Source organism: Tachyglossus aculeatus, chromosome 3, assembly GCF_015852505.1.
Source record: "Tachyglossus aculeatus isolate mTacAcu1 chromosome 3, mTacAcu1.pri, whole genome shotgun sequence".
NCBI lineage: Eukaryota > Metazoa > Chordata > Mammalia > Monotremata > Tachyglossidae > Tachyglossus > Tachyglossus aculeatus.
Window position 1 is genome coordinate 97,725,436 of NC_052068.1, and position 12,870 is coordinate 97,738,305.

Sequence of the window (12,870 nt, forward strand, 5' to 3'; positions counted from 1 at the left end):
TTGTTTCTATCTTGTTGCTGAACTGTCCAAGCGCTTAGTGCAGTGCTGTGCACACAGTAAGCGCTCAGTCAATATGATTGAATGAATGGGGCGCAGCGTGACCCCCCCATTCATTCATTCAATCGTATTGACTGAGCGCTTACTGTGTGCACAGCACTGCACACCCACCCTGCTCTTCGGACACCCACTGCCCAACGCCCTTCGTCCAGAACCGACCCCAGCGAGCACACAAACACACACATTCATTCATTCAATCGTATTTACTGAGCGCTTACTGCGTGTGGAGCACTGTACTCAGCGCTTATACGCACATATATACATATAGGGGACACACACACACACACACACACACACACACACACACACACACACACACACACACACACACACACACACACACACACACACACGCCTCGAACGGCCAGGAGCGCGTTGTCCGGAGCGCGGAGCCCTGTGACTGTGAGCCCACTGTTGGGTAGGGACCGTCTCTATGTGTTGCCAACTTGTACTTCCCAAGCGCTTAGTCCAGTGCTCTGCACACAGTAAGCGCTCAATAAATACGATTGATTGATTGATTGTCCAGAGCGCGAAGCCGGGCGGGCCGCGGGGAGAAGGGGACGGGATCGGCGGGCGCAGCCCGAAACATCGCAGCGCTGATGAAACTGCGGACATCAGCGAAACCTTCCACCCTGCCAACCACCCCCCCCTCCTCCTTTTACACACACACACACACACACACACACACCAGGCAGCTTTGTTTCATCCCCCCCTTCCCCCCCCAATCCACCTTGGGCGAAATAATCCTTCGGTGATCAGATTGATCTTTCCCTTCCTCCTGCTAAAATGAGGCCGGACTGGTACGTGGAGGGCGGGAGGGGGTGGTGGTGGTGAGTGTGTGTGTGTGTGTGTGTGTGTGTGTGTGAGAATGGGTTGCCTCCCGGCCTGGTCCAGCCGGTCCGGAGTCGCCATTTTCGCGTTGCCGTCTCTCCCCAGGCCTCTGTTTCGGGGCCGATCTCTGTCTGCGTGGACGAGGGGGTGGGGGGTGTCTCTGTCCGGCCGGCTGGGCCTTTCTCCAGCGCCCTGCCCTGCCTGCCCTGCCCTCCCGAACCGTTTTGTCCGTCCTGGTCGCCCATGGGTGGCGTTTTGACAGATGGTCGGGGCCGCGGCAGCCCCGCGGGGGGCTCGGCCGGACCTCGGGATCTAAGCGAGGCAGAGACAGACAGACAGACAGACAGACGGGCCAGCCCCCTCCCCATCGGCGCTCCCCATCCCCATCGCCCCCCTCTCCGGGGCGGCCGGGATAATCCGGCCTATCCGCCCTGCCCCGGAGGAGGGGGAGCAGGGGGAGCAGGGGGAGGAGGGAAGGGGAAGAGGAGGGGAGGAGGAGGAGAGGGAAGAGGAGGGGAGGAGGAGAGGAGGAGGAGAGGGAAGGGGGGAGGAGGAGAGGGAAGGGGGGGAGGAGGAGAGGGAAGGGGTGGAGAGGGAAGAGGCGAGGAGGAGAGGGAAGGGGGCAGGAGGAGAGGGAAGAGGGGAGGAGGAGAGGGAAGGGGGAGGAGGAGAGGGAAGGGGGAGGAGGAGAGGGAAGAGGGGAGGAGGAGAGGGAAGGGGAGGAGGAGAGGGAAGGGGGAGGAGGAGAGGGAAGGGGGAGGAGGAGAGGGAATAGGGGAGGAGGAGAGGGAAGAGGAGGGGAAGAGGGGAGGAGGAGAGGGAAGAGGGGAGGAGGAGAGGGAAGGGGGAGGAGAAGGAAGGGGGGAGGAGGAGAAGGAAGGGGGGAGGAGGAGAGGGAAGGGGGGAGGAGGAGAGGGAAGAGGGGAGGAGGAGAGGGAAGGGGGGAGGAGGAGAGGGAAGAGGGGAGGAGGAGAGGGAAGAGGAGGGGAAGAGGGGAGGAGGAGAGGGAAGGGGGAGGAGGAGAGGGAAGGGGGAGGAGGAGGAGAGGGAAGGGAGGAGGAGGAGGAGAGGGAAGGAAGGAGGAGGAGAAGGAAGAGGGGAGGTGGTGAAAGAGGAGGAAGAGGAGAGAGGGAGGAGGAGGAGGAAGAAGAGGGGAGGACGAGGAGGAGGGGAGGAGCAGGAGGAGGGGCCGGCCCAGAGACACACAGAAACGCACGCAGAGACACCCAGAGAGGAAACAAGACTGGAAGACGGGGGCTGGTGGGGCGGCGGGGGGGAAGATGCCCTAGAAGCCTCCCGGGATCGGCCGGAGGAGCGAGCTGTATTTATTTATTCATCCTTTATTTCTCGCATGCAAAAGTTAACGCGGCCTCATTTTGCAGGGTGACTTTGCTGGGGGGCGGGGCGGGAGGAGGAGGAGGAGGGAGGAGGGAGGAGGATGCTGCGCGGCCGCGGGCGAGGGGAGGTCGGTGGGGAGAGAGGATGGATCTCCATTTGAGTGGATCGGCGCCGCAGCCGGTGGGGGGATCGGGCCAGCGGGATTTGGGGGTGCTTTTTGGAGTTGGCATCACCCGGCTTGGGGGGATCGGCTCCCCATCTCCGGGGGGCCGCTGCTGATGGTGCCCGCTCTGTTTGGGTGCCAGTGGAGGAAAGTCGAGGGGCGGGGAAAAGGGAGGGGGCGGGGGGAGGCTGAAAGATTTCTTTTTTTTTTTTTTTTTTTGCTCCCTTTGTAAGTTGCAGGTTAAGTGGAGCTAGAGAGCAACATTGCAACCTACTTGGATTTTTTTTTTTTTGAGGGAGCAAAATGTATCAGAATTTAACGTGTGGCTATTAGAAGAACTGGCGAGATCTGGTCCCGTCTGTAAGGTTGGTATGGGATTTAATGCGGGTGGATTTCTATCCTGATGTCTTCAAATCCTATTGAACTGATTTGGGTCTTTTTCTTTCCTTCTCTCTCTCTTTCTCTCTCTCTCACTCTCTCTCTCTCTTTCCCTCTGTGTGTGTGTGTGTGTGTGTGTGTGTGTGTCCCTTGCTCTCTCATTATTTTGACATTGGAAGGATGCACACCCCCCAAACCCAACAATTTGCTGTAATAACCTAGCGAGGTGAATGTCTGGACGTGGGTATATGTTTAACTGAAGATGCGGATGAGAGAAGGGAATCCGAATGACCTGCCGGATTGCCCTTCTGTATATTTCAGAAGTAAATCATTGACCAAAATCAGGACTCGTCAATGATTTATAATTTTACTTAATGGAATGTATCCTCGACAAAAAAAATTGCCTTAGATAATCCATAGAATCAGAGTGAGCGACACTGGTTAGGTGTATATTTTACATCCAAATGTTGAGCAGGACAGTGTTTTTTAGAGTGTTAGGGTGTATTGGGAGAGAGGTGCTGTTTGTTAATAGTCTGTGATTTGGTGAGCGTACAGCAGATTACATAGTCAAACCAAGTTATTGCTGAACTAATCCCTTCACATACGAAAAAAACCCCACTCATCCTTGTAATCTGCTCTGAAGTGGAAATATTTCGTTGGAGATCTGAAAGTTTGCTTGATTGTTATTAGGAGACGTGACTTAACTGAGTCTTGACCCATTGCCTCTGGGTTTTTTTTTGTTATTGCCCCCTCATGTTGAATTTATTTTTAACGTGAGTCTGTGTGTGTTTCCAAGTGTGTGTGTGTGTGTGCGCGTGCTTGTGTGTGTGTGCATATGCAATAAATATATCTGTCTAAAAAGGCAGTTGAGAGAAGGATTTCCGATTTGTTTCCGCTTCAAATAAAGTATACTGATAATCTCATGGTTGATGTCTGGTGCTAAGAGGGCAATTTGTGTTTTCTTTATCCCTGGAGAAACTCCCCCCACCCCGCCCCCCCAAAAAAGAGCAGCTTCTCCAGAGATGCAATTGCAGGTCTTTCCCACTGCTCGTACTGTCCTTCCTAAAGTTCTGTTGGGATCTGTGGGGATTATGAAGATGCTCTCTCTCTCTCTCTCTCTCTCTCTCTCTCTCTCTCTCTCTCTCTCTCTCCCCCTCCCTCCCTCCCTCTCTCCTTCTCCCTCTCCCACACCCCTCTCTTCTTTCCGTATAGTGTTGTGTTAAAATGGGTTTGGAAAACAACAAACAGAAAAAAAAAACCTTGATAAAACTTCCACCTCTAATTCAGGGATCTCCTTTTTCTCCTCCAATTTATTATTGGTCCTTGTCTGTCTCAGTATCAGTTTGATTTGCCCTGTCCCCCCTACCTCTACTCAAAAATGCATCTGGATGCTGAGAGGAGGTAGTCATTTATGTCCATTCTGAAAGTTATTACAGCTGAACAGTGCCTGGATATCTGAGGCTTGGGCGTGGGGTAGGGAATCCCCTCCCCGCCTCCCACCCCCAATACATTGTAGGTGAATGCTTGGCTTCAGAGAAGGAAGAGCACAAGGGTGAGAGTGTGTATGTGTGTGTGTGCATGCATGTGTTTGTGCATGCATGTGTATGTATGTGCATGCAAGGGATAGAAGACATCATTATCAAGCTAAATATTTTTGGGTGTCATGTTTAGAAGGCTTCCAGTCGTTTTCTCTTGCCTTTGTCTCTGACTCTTCTGACATTTCATACCCAGTTAAGTTCATTTTTGTCCCTATGCTTAAGGGCTGGCTGAAGCTACTGCGTCTTAAGGTAGCTGTCTACATCTGTGCTAGGGCACTTGAAAAGGTGGGATGAAAAAGGGGAAGGTGGAGGAGGAAAGGACAGATGGTAAAATAGATCATTTGGGTTTTGAATGACTGTGTGTGTGTGTATGTGTGTGTGTGTGTGTGTTTTCTGGCTGTTGTGAGTGACTGTGTCTGAAGTCATGGCTAGTTTCTAAGGTTTTGCTGGTGTCAGAGTCAGGGCTATTGCCGTCAGTGGTGGCACTGAAATCTGAGCCGAGCATGGGAAAGAATGGGTGGCAAGGAGATATATTAGGCAGACAGAGGAGGGAAATAGTGTTTCTCTTTTAACAGTGAATTTTAAAGTACTCCTGGAATAAACAGTACGATGGATTGTCTTGGGCACAGGGAGCGCAACTAGTCTGGGAGAGATTATACCAACTGGCAGTTAATGTTGCCTTATATGTCCATCAGTGCAATTTAAAAGGATGGTCTAGGCTGGTTAAGGATTGCTAGCTAGTCTCTCGCTGCCAGGAGAAGTAATTCAATCCTTTGCATATTGTCAAGAGGATACGATGGAGGTAAAGGAATCGCAGTTCCACTTCTACACTGAATATTTTGGGTCATTCCCATCCTCCCCGCCCCCCCCCCCCCCCTTTGAACAAACTTCCCCTTCCAACTATTCATCACAAGGGCAGGAGTCCGCTGAGTCTTTTCTGCTAGCGTGAGCTTGGGAAGAGAAAGAATTGAGGGGCTGAAATCTTCTGAGAGGGCAGTGGGAAGCAAAAAAGGGAGACACCACATCTTGTTGGAGAAGAACCAGTTAGGTAGGAAAACCAGGGCCTAGCTCACTCTTGATTCTCTACACTGCTTCTCTTGTAACTTGGCTTCCAGTTCCATTAAATCCCCAATCGATAAATCTCTGGCACGGAAATGAGAGTCAAGAAAAAGAAAGTTCTATCAACAGGGCTATTATTTTTACTTGCACTTCAATCTCTACTCTTGGGCGGCTAAGGTTATGGAAAAGGGTGTGGGATGGCGGGGTTGGGGGGTTGGGCTGGGGGAAAGAGAGATGAGAAGAGGCCAGAGGATGGGATATCCCTTCTGAATTTTCTTGGAGGCTCTGTGTCTTGCCTTGACTGTAGGCTCTCAAAATGCCGACTCTCCAATTGTGATTGAAAGTTTTAATTGAAACCAGAAATCTGTTGCGAAGGAACAGGGCCAAGACGACTCTTGTTTTCCCTGTAACCCAGGGATGGGGAAAGAAATACTTTTTGCTCAGGCTTCAACTTTGTTTCTTTACAGAAGAACGAGGTATATTGTTGTGAACCCATTAGCATTTTAAGGAGATGCATTGAAAAATGATGAAATGATGTCTTGGGCTTCTACCAAGTCCTACAGTGTTGTAAGATTCAGGCAGATTGAAAGAGTTAGTTCCTTTCCAAACTCCTTGAACGAGTCATCTACACGCGCTGCCTCGAATTCCTCAACACCAACTCTCTCCTCGACCCCCTCTAGTCTGGCTTCCGTCCCCTACATTCCACGGAAACTGCCCTCTCAAAGGTCACCAGTGACCTCCTGCTTGCCAAATCCAATGGCTCATACTCTATCCTAATCCTCCTCGACCTCTCAGCTGCCTTCGACACTGTGGACCACCCTTCTCCTCAGCATGCTATCCAACCTTGGCTTCATTGACTCCGTCCTCTCCTGGTTCTCCTCTTATCTCTCCGGTCATTCATTCTCAGTCTCTTTTGCAGGCTCCTCCTCCCCCTCCCATCCCCTTACTGTGGGGGTTCCTCAAGGTTCAGTTCTCGGTCCCCTTCTGTTCTCGATCTACACTCACTCCCTTGGTGACCTCATTCGCTCCCACGGCTTCAACTATCATCTCTACACTGATGACACCCAGATCTACATCTCTGCCCCTGCTCTCTCCCCCTCCCTCCAGGCTCGCACCTCCTCCTGCCTTCAGGACATCTCCATCTGGATGTCTGCCCACCACCTAAAACTCAACATGTCGAAGACTGAACTCCTTGTCTTCCCTCCCAAACCCTGCCCTCTCCCTGACTTTCCCATCACTTTTGACGGCACTACCATCCTTCCTGTCTCACAAGCCCGCAACCTTGGTGTCATCCTCGACTCCGCTTCCTCGTTCACCCCTCACATCCAAGCCGTCACCAAAACCTGCTGGTCTCAGCTCCGCAACATTGCCAAGATCCGCCCTTTCCTCTCCATCCAAACCGCTACCTTGCTCATTCAAGCTCTCATCCTATCCCGTCTGGACTACTTTATCAGCCTCCTCTCCGATCTCCCATCCTCTTGTCTCTCCCCACTTCAATCCATACTTCATGCTGCTGCCCGGATTGTCTTTGTACAGAAACTCTCTGGGCATGTTACTCCCCTCCTCAAAAATCTCCAGTGGCTACCAATCAACCTACGCATCAGACAGAAACTCCTCACCCTGGGCTTCAAGGCTCTCCATCACCTCGCCCCCTCCTACCTCACCTCCCTTCTCTCCTTCTACAGCCCAGCCTGCACCCTCTGCTCCTCTGACGCTAATCTCCTCACCGTGCCTCGTTCTCGCCTGTCCCGCCTTCGACCCCCAGCCCATGTCATCCCCCTGGCCTGGAATGCTGTCCCTCCCCATATCTGCCAAGCTAGCTCTGTTCCTCCCTTCAAGGCCCTACTGAGAGCTCACCTCCTCCAGGAGGCCTTCCCAGACTGAGCCCCCTCCTTCCTCTCCCCCTCCTCTCCCTCTCCATCCCCCCCGCCTTAGCTCCTTCCCTTCCCCACAGCACCTGCATATATGTATATATGTTTCTACGTATTTATTTCTCTATTTATTTATTTTTTTTACTTGTACATATCTATTCTATTTATTTTATTTTTTTAATATGTTTTGTTTTGTTCTCTGTCTCCCCCTTCTAGACTGTGAGCCCACTGTTGGGTAGGGACCGTCTCTATGTGTTGCCAACTTGTACTTCCCAAGCACTTAGTACAGTGCTCTGCACACAGTAAGCGCTCAATAAATATGATTGATTGATTGATTGATTGATTTTGGCTTTTAATAATTGCCAACCAGTTAATTGCTTTTGGTCACTGTTCATCAGACAGAACAGGAGAGTTTAGTGGTTAGAGGAACTGAGTTGAAAGGCCAAGGTTCTCTTTTGGGCTTAATCTTGGACTTGCCAAGTACTCTTGGGTAAGTCATTTCCTTCCTTCTGTACCTCATCTCTTTCAGGTGCCGCCTACCTAGGATGTCCTGGGAGTGATAGTAATGATTAGCCATGTCTGCTCAAGTTCTTTGAACTCTATGGAGAAAGGTGCTCTGTAAATGTGAGGTATTTTCCTGGTTATTAGGTTTCTTTGTGGGACTATTTCTAAGACCATCCTTTGATTAACATATGATCTGATGAGGTCATATATACTCAGGCTGGATGGCAAAAAGGCTAGATATATCCAGAAAACAAAACACCAGACACCCACTGAGCAGAACTGCCTTCATTGTGTAAGAAAATGCAACCCTTGAATTTTGTTTTTGTTCCGAGTTTTCATTTCTCAGATATTAATTATTTTTTGCCCTGTGCCATCAACCCAAGCCTCACTGAGGCTCTCAGGCTACAGTGGTGCTCTGAGAAAGTGCCACTCTTGGTCAGTTCCTTTACCCCTTGACAGGCTCAGGGAGAAACCAGTTACTTTTTTGGCCTTCTCCATGGGGCTCAGTTGCTCAGCCTATCCCCAGCGCATTCTCTTTCCTTGTCAGCCTCCCCTGGAACAGAGAAACCTCATGCTTGAAGGCCTGCAGTTGCACTGCAGCGGTGATTCGACCCAACCCACAACTAGCAAATGGCAGTGTCTAGTGCACCAAATAAATAGTTTTGAAGTCCAGAGCATTGCTCTGGTGGAAAGCAGCAGCTCTCCTTGTAAATTGATGACAGATGACAATCATTATGCACAGATGATCTCTCTCTCTCTCTCTCCCTCTCTCTCTCTCTGATCCTTGAAGAATAATTACAGTCAACAAAATATAGCTGACCCTGGTGAGGAGAGGTGCCTGTTTCTCTCAGAGCTTGAGAGGGAGGAGGGGATGGTGATCAGATAACAGAACCAAAGAGGACCAAATCTGAATTGAAAATTTCAACCTACACAAATGTCTTCTTCCTTCCTTCCCCAGTTGTGGTTTTTTTTTTCCTCTCCTTGACAAGAAATCAGCTGCTTAAGATCATCATTGCTCAGGATATACTTTAGGAGATTTTGGGGTCTTGCCATCAAAAGAGAATCTTCACTCCTTGGAAATCCATGGAAAGACAGGGTTTGCTCTGCTGGATTTCATGGAAGTAGTTGTGTTGGGAATGGCCAAGGTTTGGTGCTAGATTTCAACCATGATTCATTACTCCATCTCTTTCCTTCTGGGCACCTCTCACATTCCCCAGGCATTCGACCACAGAACACCTAGAGGGCCATTTACTGAGAAGTGTTCACTATGGGTATACTAAGAGCTTGGGAGAGTACAACATAATAGAGTTGGTGTATATATATATAAAATGGCATTTATTAAGTGCTTACTATGTGCAGAGCACTGTTCTAAGCACTGGGAAGGTTACAAGGCGATCTTGTTGTCCCACGTGGGGCTCACAGTCTTAATCCCCATTTGACAGATGAGGTAACTGAGGCAGAGAGAAGTTAAGTGACTTGCCCAGAGTCACACAGCTGACAATTGGCAGAGCCAGGATTCAAACCCATGACCTCTGACTCCAAAGCCCAGACTCTTTCCACTGAGCCACGCTGCTTCTCTGTGATGTAAATGTGATCTCTGCCCTCTAGGAGCTTACAATCTGGTAAACTCCTGGATTTGTCTCTGATTTCATCAATTTTTTCTTAGTCCATAACCACATTTGATCAACTGGGCCTAAATAGGCTGACCGCCTAAGGAATCTGTAACCATGTGATCTTGAATTCCACAGGTTCCCTTTCTGCCAAGTGCCTGGGTATCCAGATTTGTCATGGGGCTCTTGAATCCAAACTTTTCCAAACACATTTTTCATTAATGGCATTTGTTAAGCACTTACTATGTGCCAGGTACTATTCTGAGCGCTGGGGTAGATACAAGCTAATCTGAGTGGATGCCGTCTATGACCCATATAGATCATGCTGCTTCTCACACTGCTTCATTTTGATGAAATAATTTGGTCCTCCATTCAAAATCTTTTAGACGATAAGCTCCTTGAAAGTTTTTTGCCTTTGACTTCTGTGGTAATTCTTCTTCCACAAAAAAGGAATGACTCTCGCCACTGTGACTACACCTTTTAAGCCTCCACTCTGTGCAGGGTCCTGTACTAGGTGCTATGCAGAGTAGCAGAAGAAGCAGTAGATAGGCAGTCCTCAGGGAATTGTATATGTATTCAACGTTTCGGGAGGTGGGAAGGAGGAAGGATGGAGTCATGGGAGAAATTGGAGTAGCTGGAGTCAGTTGGACTGGCCTGGGAAGGCATTCCTAGAAGGGATGAACATGAGCCCAGTTTTAAAAGAGGGTAGTGTAGTGGTTTGGCAAACGAAGGCCCGAGGGCATTTCTAGGTAAGAGAGTGGCAGATGCTTAGATTTGAAGGTGAGCTGGGGCTGTGACTCATTGAAAGGCTGAATCTGGAGGTCGGGGGGGCGGGGGTAACCCACCAGTTTGTTAATTTACCAAGATGAGGTCCAGTGAATCCATTTTTGGAAAAAGAAGACCATTTAGAGAGAGGAAAATCAACTGAAAACTTGTTCTTGGTAAACTTGCCCTGTTCATTCAGGCCCTCCACCCATCTCTCACAACTGCCCACACTATCACTCCCTTTCAGACTAACAACCCTCCAGCCTTCCTGTTGGGCTCTTATGTATCAGGGAAAGGTTGAACAATGGATCATTCCTAGAGAGGCTGGCCTTAGGTGAAATTTGGAGCCCCTAAAGTAGTCTCTATCTTGACTCTTTCTGAGACAGGTAGCCTAGGTGTGAGAGAACCTGTCCCTTGACATCATTTGAAAGTTCATTGCATAGTCTAACCTGACCTGAGCCTCCAGAATGCTTTGAACAAGGAAGATTCCCCAACGGGTTGCCTAGATGTTGTAATCGTATTTAATTGGACAAAGAGAAGGACGAAGAGGGGAAATAAAGAAAGCCTAAATACAAAAAAGCCTAAAAGCATTCACTCATCCTGATAAGGGCTTGTAAAAATAGAAGTGAAAAGGGGTTGATGATAGGTGGCGGGGAGGGGAGAGGAAGCTCAATTTATCAATGAGGTATTGGACAGAACTCACTTGGCTGTGCTCTGATTGCCTGAGATAAAAAGTAATCAATTAGTCATTCTTAGCAGTCAAGTAGACATGAGGTATTGCTAAAGTTCAAAGTAGTTCAATGATAATGTGGGGAAGAAAACAAGGATTGATTCAGCATTACTAATGGTATTGTTTCTCTGATAACTTTTTGTCAGTCCCCTATGTGCTTTGAGATCTTTGAAAACGGAAAATAAAGCTATCATGTGTGCTAATAGGGCAAAACTCTGGTAAGAATATCCAGGTCGTCCTTTCATGTTCCTATATGATTATTGTTTTTCATTCATTTGTTCATTCAATCCTATTTATTGAGCGCTTACTGTGTGCAGAGCACTGTCTAAGTGCTTGGGAAGTACAAATCAGCAACATATGGAGATGGTCCCTACCCAACAACGGGCTCACAGTCTAGAAAGGGGAGTTTTGCATTATTGATCTGGATTATGGTAATTGTGAAGGTGCTCTGACCTACAGAAAAGGAAGGGAATGGAGCACAGGAAGCCCAGCTCGACTCCTGTGAGTCGCTGAGGGCGGGCAGCTTGGAAGGCAGACATTCCTTGAGGTGCCCAGGCCAAACCAGTTCAAGTAGGGACTTCCTAGAGGAAGTATGTTGGGCCATGCAAAAGCCACTACTGGTTCCTGAAGAGGGCTTTAACTGGCTAGCCGTAGTCTCAAGGGCAGTGGTACCCCCATTAGAGGCCTAAACTCTGGGTTTGTATTCTGCCAGTCCCTTTCCCATATAGTAGACAGTCTACAAGGGGAAGCAGTCATTAAAATAAATTACAGACAGGGGAATCCAACCTTCTCTTTCCCCCTGGATCCCTCATCTCTGATTTCAGGTCCTATGATCTGATGCTTCTCCACGGAACCATAGATTTTAAGATCACTGTTTGTGATCAGGTATGCCTGAGTTTCAGCCTGTTGCTCTCTGTAGTCTATTGGGTAAATCCCAGAAAGTAAAGGTGTTATGTCTATTCTGAACATTCCAAGTGCCTAATTCGGTGCAGTGCACCAAGTGGGTGCTCAATAAATGCTATTATGTCTACTACGAATATTATGAGATCGGAATTCTAGGTCTGCTAATGGCACAATCTGTGTTCTGGGGAAGATTTCTTAACTTTTCTGCTCATAGTTTTTCTGTCTGTAAAATCGAAATAATACCTCCCTTCACAGTGATGTTGGGAAGACAAATCTGTGGCCTAGTGGATAGAGCACGGGTCTGGGAATCAGAAGGGCCTGGGTTCTAATCCCTACTCTGCCACATTTCTGTTATGTGATCTTGGGCAAGGTCACTTTACTTCCTTGTGCCTCAGTTCCCTCATCTGCCAAATGGGAATTAAGAATGTGAGCCCTATGTGGGACAGGGACTGTATCCAACCAGATTATCTTGTATCTACCCCAGTGCTTAGAATAGTGCCTGACACATTGTAAGGACTTAACAAATACCACAGTTATTATTACCTCAAGTAGAGGTGATTGGGTGAAAGTGCTCTGGGCTCTTCAGAAGAAACATACTGTGTAAAGATGAGGGGTTATTGTGGCTTGTTTTGGATGTACACCTGGGCAAGGAATCGTGATCCCAGCCTCCTGCTGCCTAGCTGGAGAAAAACAGAAAGACAGCCACGTTTCAGCTCCCCAGCTGTGCTTTCTGTGCCGGGTATGTTTTCGGTAGGAGGGAGTGTTAGGCTGGTTGGGGGAGGGGGGCTGGGGGAGGGAAAGGAGGAGTAGGGGCGGTGGCAAAGGCAGTGGTAAATAAAAACAAACTTTTTGTTAAGGATTTATAGTGCAACATCATTTTCTCCACGTTTTTGGCCCGGGGAGGAATGTTTGATCAGAGAAGGAGTGAGATCCTAGTAGTACATTAGTGTGAGAATCAGGCAGCTGTCCAAGAGAATAGCAAAATGAAGGGGGAGCTGGGGAGCACAAATGATTAAACTGGGTGGGGTTGGGTTCTCTGGATCTGGACTCGGCTCTTGGGCTCGCTACTCACATCCACTGACAATGGACTATCCTTCCCAAATTCATCAGGCCAGAGTCTGCC

General features: G+C 48.9%; 1 protein-coding gene across 1 annotated transcript in view; it reads left to right on the forward strand.

Moving 5' to 3' along the window:
• Positions 1-2,140: 2,140 nt before the first annotated feature.
• The window catches only part of SETBP1 (SET binding protein 1), a 366,235-nt gene continuing 355,505 nt past the window's right edge, over positions 2,141-12,870 (forward strand). Inside the window, 2 exon segments of the mRNA XM_038744019.1 lie at positions 2,141-2,209; positions 2,629-2,754. The gene's annotated coding sequence lies outside the window, so the exon portion shown is untranslated.